This window comes from Arachis ipaensis, chromosome B02 (assembly GCF_000816755.2).
Source record: "Arachis ipaensis cultivar K30076 chromosome B02, Araip1.1, whole genome shotgun sequence".
NCBI classification, from domain to species: domain Eukaryota; kingdom Viridiplantae; phylum Streptophyta; class Magnoliopsida; order Fabales; family Fabaceae; genus Arachis; species Arachis ipaensis.
This window is the reverse complement of record NC_029786.2, coordinates 80,810,712-80,818,996: the sequence shown is the minus strand read 5'-3', so window position 1 is coordinate 80,818,996 and position 8,285 is coordinate 80,810,712. Positions and strand designations below refer to the sequence as shown.

The window sequence follows — 8,285 nt, the reverse complement described above, 5'->3', positions numbered from 1 at the left end:
TTTAATATGATGTTTATATGGTCTCATGTCGATTATAGATGTATTGTCTAGTCACTGAGTTGCAAAACTCACCCCGTTTTTTTTCTAAAAACATTTTTCAGGAACAATTACTTGTCTATGTGAGACTCTCTATTCAAGATGTAATGATCTGCAATGAGTACTTATTCGTTGACGAGTTCTTAGATGTATATATGCTCCATATAACACAGGCAGGGTCCAACCATTCTTAATTATTTTAATTTTTGTTAAAAATGTATAACTATTTATTTTAGAACTTGTAAAATATTTGTAAATTTCTTATTCAATTTATATTTGAGTATATAAGGCTTGCTATATGATTATTTTCCTGAGCGCCGGTCATGGCTCATTTTGGGCTGTGACAAATTGGTATCAGAGCTTAGGTTTAATCTGTGTAATATGGAGCAAGTGTCCTATGGTAGAATCACAATTGTATAAATAGAAGTGCGCCTATTTGTACAAATTGTGGCACTATCAAAGGCCTATAGGAATGTCATCTTTGTCCTTTATGTCGTTGTTGTCTTCTGGTTGTTGTTATCCTGCGACTTCTGCCGCTTCTTGCCACTCTTTTCCTCTTCTTTGTATCCAGCCTTGAGTTATCCTTTGGCAACTTTTCTTGAACTTGCTTTTTCAATGATTTTAGTTTTGGTTCCCATTTGCGACTCTTTTATCTTTTAGTTAGTTCTACTCTTCCTCACTTTTGTGAATATTTGCTTTAATCTTCCCTATGATTCTCGATTTCAAGATTTCATTCATGATCTAGAATATTTGATATGTTCTTTCTGTGAATTATTATTTGATTCCTTTTGTAAAACTGTATTCGGATTTGTGGATTGTGAATTTGTTTAGCCGTTGAATTGAGATGCTTTCTTTTGGATTTCGATAAACGAGGAGTTTGTTCTTCTTTTGTGGATGATCTTTGAAGCTTACATAATTTTGAACCACTCGTGATTCTTTCTTTCAAAACAATAACTGAATTGCTATTTGGTTGCTCAATGAGAAGAAATACACAATGAACATTTGAACGGAGTGTTATTCTTGTTTCTTTTTGGATTGGAATTGTGATTTTCTTTACTTTGGTGTGGCGAAACTTTTGGATGATCTATTAGCTGAATTGAAGATCTTTTCAATCTGAAAGTTTGGTTGAGTTCTTTTAATTTGATGATCTTGTTCTATTACAGTACTGTATTATTGAACATGGCATTTTTTTTCCACTGAACGCTTGCTTTTTGTCGGTGATTGGATGATGAATTCTGTTGTTGCCTAGATCCAAAGAAACCGAGAACTCCTTACCCTTGCTTCCCCCCTGAAACTTCTATTCTTCAACTATTCTTATCATTATTATGTAGAGGGATTTAGCTTAAGTTTTGCTTGGTTCGCAATGCTTTTGGGAGGTTGAGATTTGTAGATCGGAGATATTGAAAATAATTTTCTGTTATTTTGGACATGGACGACTAGATATCTAATTCTTTAAAATAGAACAAATTCTCTACTTTTACTTGTTTTTAGATTCAATTATAAATTATAAATCGTGCATGTAAATCAAAATGTAGTTATATTCTATGCAGCATTGTAGCCTGGTTGATGAGCATGATGTATACAGTGGAATGTGGATTGAATCTAGTTTCCTAAAACAGTTTTTCCAACTCTTCTTTCCTTTTTGGTCATTCCAACCTACTGTGCTAGCAGCAGTTGAATTAAATCTCGTTGGTTTGCCGTGTAGTCTTGTCATGTCTTGGGTGCATCCTAGTGATATGCTTTTGCACTTGTCTGGTTCATTTGTTTAATTTTTGATTTTTTGATTTTTTGATTTTTTTAAATTTGCTACTTTGTGTTGTTTCCTTTGTTATTCTCTCATGCTTGGAAATTGGTTTTTGTTTCTCTTTTTCTTAGGAACCAATTGAAAGGTTTGGGATTGCACCAAGACTATTTTCAAGATTCCGAGATTGATATGTCCTTGTTATATTATCCTTTTTCTTTCTACCCCTTTAAATATTATAAAAATAACTTGATTATATAGTCGTTTCACTTTTTTTTATGACCTGCAATGCTTTTCATTGATTGCAACAATTTAAAATTTTGGATCAGAAGATATGATTTGAAAAAAAAAAAAAGAAAAGCTCTTCAAAAATAATACAGGCTCATGATCTAGATTAAACTTGTCTTCTCTATTGAATTTTTCTGCCATATTTATTTTCTAGCATTAATGGTTGGTGCAAAGTTCAATTTAAACCTATTTTCTTGCAGCGCTATGTTTGTTGAGATGGTTGAGTAACATTGTCCATGTAATCGAGTTAGCTACATAGATGTGGAATTGGTGACTTTTACCTGGAGTTTGAATGCCCTAGATCTTTTCTTTCGTCTCTTCTATTTTCTTTCCATATATTTAATATGAACATGTCAATTCCTGTTCCTTTCCAGTGTTGTCTTCCAATCGATACTTTTGATTACCATACTCATATATGGTGACTTCTAACTTGGTACAGCAGTTTGTGTTTTGTTCTTAATGATTTTGACCGTTAGCTTTGAGAATTGTGATAGGCCCAACCTATTGTTCCCCCATCCTAGTTGTTGACACACTTTCAAGATAGGAGAGTAAGCGTTTAATGAGCACTTATTGGTCGTCGTTTACCATATATGCTGACTGTATCATATATACTCAATTTTGCTTTTTATCGCTTTTTACTTTTGACCGAGCACATAGAAGTTATTGGAATTGATCACATGAATGGTATAGTTGTTTATGCTTCCAGCTATCTCTGACCGAAATCACATGGTGCATCGGTTGTGGGGGATTATCAAAGATAAGAGGATTTGATTTTAGTTTTAACTTTTTGATGGTGTTTTCTCTTTGGATGAGGTATTGGAATTAAATCGCAAACATGTTTTTGTGCAGTTAAACGACCAAGTGTATTGGAGATTTAACTTCGGGGGTTCAAGAGCAAGATTTTGTCTACACATATTTTGTTTCCAACTCAACTTTGTCTTTGTTCTCACTTTGTGTTTTTGTTTGATCTAGTCTTACGTCAATTTGACAAGTTGTTTCTTTCACTTATCTTCGTCTTTCTCTATACGTGTTTGCCATAATTGGTCACACTAACCATAATTGGAGATTTTTGCTTGAACGCTGTGAGGGGTTTGAATTATGTTAAAATTGTTATGAATTGTTGTGCTGGCCTTAAACTGTTCTTGCATGTGAAGTATTGAAGGACCTCTTCTTGGATGGTTTAACTAAGATTTTGTACTTAAATGAGTTGAATGTACATGTAAATTTTGGCATAAAGGACAACAAGAAGATAAATAGTATCTTGTCATGTTTTATACTATCTATATATTATTTATAGTCAAGTAATTTCTATTTTTTATATTAGTATGCTTAATAACTAAGGCCATGATAATAAGAATAATAATAATTTCCAAGAGACTTAGTCAGAGATTTCTAAATTAGAAAAAGAGAGCAGGTTAGTTTCTATGACAGTTAATGTTTTTATTTCTATGACTAATTGATTATGTATTCTAAAGTGTGGTGCCAAACCTTGAATTTACTGTTTTACTTTGCTTTTCTGTTATTATTTCTATCTTGTTGTTTATGGTTTTGATTTATGAATGTTGTGGATATTCCATTTAGGTTATAAGAGTGTTTCCCTTCGTTTTCTTGCTTGTGATGCTACTGTTTCTTATTATTATTATTATTATTATTATTTTTGTAACTTTCTTTTCCCTAATGTTCCAATTTTGATCTATACATAATATAGACTTTAAGCTTTGTATCTTCTTTCTCTTCTTTGATACAAAAAAAAAAATTGTGTCCTTTCAAGTTAGAAATAAATTAGAAGTGATCTTTGTATGTATTTGTTTATCTAGGCCATGTTTCCTAACTAATTAATAAGTTTTGATATTAGAAAGGTATTTTCAAAAATAAATAAATAAATAAATAAAAATTCCAAAGTACTTCTTGATGGGAAAACTTTCATGATGAATGAAAACTGTTTTGATCTTAGTAGAAAATTTATACCAAAATTTACAAATTTATCTTTATCATATGATTTTCATGAAGCATGGATATATGATTTGAGTCTTAGATTAGCTATTTAAAGGTATTTATCTCTTTAACTAGAAGAAATATGCTGCATTGTGTGGTTATGTTGTAATTAGTTGAACTTCTATAGTAATTGATAAGCAAGTTATCATAACAATGTTTCAAGTCCGAGAAAGATCATCATTGAAATGATTTTGTTTTATCACCAGTATATTCATCTTGTTTCCCTTTAATTCCATGATTGTCATAACTCTCTTTCTTATAATCATTACTCTTGAAAATTTTTTTTTCTTTCATTCTAATGCATATCATTGTTTTCCTAAACTCTTGTAATAGCATTTCGTCTATAGTCTTGTTTTGTATAATATTTGTACACATTATTAAACTTATGGTTTCAAAATGTGATTATATTTATTTCGATTGAAGTTGTCACCATATTGCTTTTTCTCTAATTCCTAACTTTGTTATTCGTTGCATCAATGTCTAATTCTATGAAAGATGTGTAAATCTGTGTAGCTTGTACTGCTCACGCGATATTACATAGTATATTGGTTTGAAATTCTGGGACCGAATTTCTAAAGGAGGGAAGAATGTAATAGCCAGAAAAAAATAAATAAATAGATAAGCCGGTGGGACCCACTCCTAGATTTTTATTTTCTTCTTTCTCTAACTCTAGCCACACTCTCTAACTCACCTCCCACCGCCGCACACACTCTCACTCGCCTCACACTCTCTTCCCCACAGCACACACACCTAGACTCCACGGAAAAAGAAAGAAAGAAAAGGAAAAGAGAGAATAGGGGAGACCGCAAGAAGCGAAGGGAGGAAGGAGGGAGCTGTCCACACCAAGCCGCCATGCGAGGGGAGAGAGAGAGAGCCACGCCTTGTCACTGTCGACCTGGAGCTCGCCATTCGTGTCCCGTCACGTCGCCGCCAGCTGCGTCCAGCTCGCTGCTGTCGCGTCGCCATCAGAGGACAGAACCGAGAGATGCGTTTGAGAGAGGGGACGAGCGCGAGAGACGAGACGAGAAAGGACAGCCGCCGCGCCTTGTCTCTGTCGCTGCTGAACTTCAACTGCCGCCTTGCCAAGTCGCCGTCGCCATTGTTGAGAGAGAAGAGAGAGCTCGAAGAGAGAGAAACAGAACGTGCGAGAGGAGCCATCGTGAATAGAGGGCTGTTTCGTCACCGGTCGCCGTTCGGGTGAACCTTGGTTGCTAATGGAGCTGTTGGTGCCGCTGGAGCTGAACCGTTCCTGACAATAACCCAAACTATCGCAGCTCCACCTTGTCGTTGCCCTAATCCAAATTTTGCGCTCATTCATTCCATTCTACGTCAATCCTCCAATTTTGACACTCCCGATTCGGTATCTTCGGTCCCTTGGGACCAAGTTGTGAGTAGGCTTTACATTTATAATTATTTGACTGTGCATCTATAATTATTTTGACATATATCTATTATGATCTTTGAATTATACTCACTATAATTGTCTAGAACGGTTTTAAATTGATTAGAATAATTGATTTATTAAAATTAAATAATTCATTTTTTATGAAGTTTATACTTTCGGAACTATACATGAGACCATATATATTTTTGATGAAGTCTTGCATTATTTTAAATTGTTTGATCTTATTTGAATATCTGTTTTTGAGACCATAGATATTTTTGATAAAGTTTTGCATTATTCTAAAATGTTTGAGTTTACTTGAATATCTGTTTTTGAAGCATTGAAGTATTTGTTGGTATTCACTTAGTTTAAAGATTGTGAAATATATTTGAAATGTGTTTTGATTAAAAAAAAAAAGTATGATTGGAAAGGATTCTGATGAGAAAGTATAATATGATTTGATTTGATTCGATACCTTATATATTGGAAAGATCAAAGATTTGTTGTATTTGAAATTATATGTTTTGAATTGGTTTGGGAGGCTCATATTAGAAAACCGTAGTTAACGGCGGTTATGACGTTAACTTAGATGCATCTAACTCAGACCCCAGCTAGCAGGGGTGTTGCTAGCCTAACGTGTAGGCCATACGTTAGATCTGTTATTCTGTTAGGACACATGAGAGGAAAGGGCTACCCATTGAGGTGAAGCCGTCCAAGTGTGGACTTTTGATTTGATTTCTGTATGAGAACTCCCTTATTGATTCACTTATTTATTATTACCAATTATTATTTTCTAATTAAAATTATTTTAATATGATGTTTATATGGTCTCATGTCGATTATAGATGTATTGTCTAGTCACTGAGTTGCAAAACTCACCCCGTTTTTTTTCTAAAAACATTTTTCAGGAACAATTACTTGTCTATGTGAGACTCTCTATTCAAGATGTAATGATCTGTAATGAGTACTTATTCGTTGACGAGTTCTTAGATGTATATATGCTCCATATAACACAGGCAGGGTCCAACCATTCTTAATTATTTTAATTTTTGTTAAAAATGTATAACTATTTATTTTAGAACTTGTAAAATATTTGTAACTTTCTTATTCAATTTATATTTGAGTATATAAGGCTTGCTATATGATTATTTTCCTGAGCGCCGGTCATGGCTCATTTTGGGCTGTGACAATGCCAGTAACTATGGCAACGATTTTTTTGTTACCGTTGCCTTAGGTAAAAAATCGTTGTCTATGAGCATTGGTAACGGCCGCATATACCACAGGACAAAACCCGTTACCAAAGTGCTGTCTAAGGTTTTAGGAACGATTTTTTTTATCTATGACAACAATTTTTTACCGTTGTGAAAACCCTTATTTGTTGTAATGCTCCTTTGGTGCATCAACAATTAGTTCTGTTTTTTTGGAACATGAATCTTTCTATGACCTTTCTTCAATCCTCTGCCACAATTTAGAGAAGGAGCAGAAGAGAAAGAAAGTCATGAAACAAAAATAAATTACAACAACAATGCAATGCCACAACATACCTACTACAACGAACATCGAAGAAACAATCTTCTAGAATTCCATTCCGTTCTAGACTCCAGCATCATATCATCAAGCTATACAAACACTTTCTATTGTTATAGTCAAACTACTTCTTCTTATTCTTCAGTAATGCAGAGGAGCCACTAGAAATACTGGTGTAACTAAGGGTTATAAGACTATTCTTCTGTTGAGTTATAACTATTTTTTTCCGTTAGAATTGTTCAATTTTTAGTTATAGAATGAAGGAAGGAGGATGAAAATAAAAGAATTTTTAATCTCAATTATAATTTAAAAATATTAATTAAATATCTACCTAATCACTAAATAATCATATTATTCACTATACAGTGTTAAGGTGGAAGAAAATGTAACACCTATATAATTTTACTAATGAAGACACATTTTCATCGACAAAATGATAGATGTGATTAATTAAACATATAATTCATATATATACTTAATTCATTAAGGTAGCGTTTAGAAAAGAGACAGAGACTGAAAGACGAGACTGAGAGATAAAAAATTGAGAGACAGATATTGAAATAAGTCTTAATATTGTGTTTGGTATAAAGTGAGAGACAGAGATTGAAATAAAAATGAAACTCTAATTTAATTTATGCAAAGAATAAAGTTAGAATTAATTAATTGAAATGAGAGTATTTTTTAGGTATAAATTGTTATTAAAATTTTAGTTTCTGTCCCAAAAAATTTTAATTTTCTATGTTCTTATTTTTTAGAGGTATTGAAATACTAAAATTTTGGAAACAAAGACTGATATTTTAATATCAATCTTTGAACCAATAAACATAATATTGAATATCAGTTTTTCAGTCTCCATCTCAATATCTCAAAATAAATACTACCAAAATGATTCGTGTATAATTTTATTCCATGTGTAATTTTTGTGTACATTTTGTTCATTTTTCTTAATCGATATTTGCGAATATTTGTCTTTCTTGCAAGCCAATAAAAAGGATCCCTCCATGAGAATGAAAAAGAAATATGGTCTCAACGAAAATGATGGTAGAAGAGAAATAATTAAGAAAAATGAAAGAATGAACTAATCATTTGGCTAATTTAAATAAGTAAAAGAGAGTTTTCTTTTTTAACATCCAATTATTAAAATCTGAATGGCTAGAACGAAAGCTTCCCCTCGTATTCCTTTTTAAAACCAAAAACCAAAGAATAAAAATGGAAAAATCAAAGGTAAAAAAAAAAAAGTCACATCATTGTCATTTAAAAGCAAAAGAAACAAAAAAAAACCCCACTAAAAAATAATCTTTTTATTTTTCGTAT

The 8,285-nt window shown here is 32.5% G+C and overlaps 1 long non-coding RNA gene across 1 annotated transcript in view; it reads left to right on the top strand.

The window, feature by feature from the left end:
• LOC110268916 overlaps window positions 1,827-8,285 on the top strand; it is a 13,801-nt gene continuing 7,342 nt past the window's right edge. The window contains exons 1-2 of the long non-coding RNA XR_002357663.1: window positions 1,827-1,977; window positions 5,888-5,890. This is a non-coding gene — a long non-coding RNA (uncharacterized LOC110268916). The remainder of the gene's footprint in view (window positions 1,978-5,887; window positions 5,891-8,285) is intronic.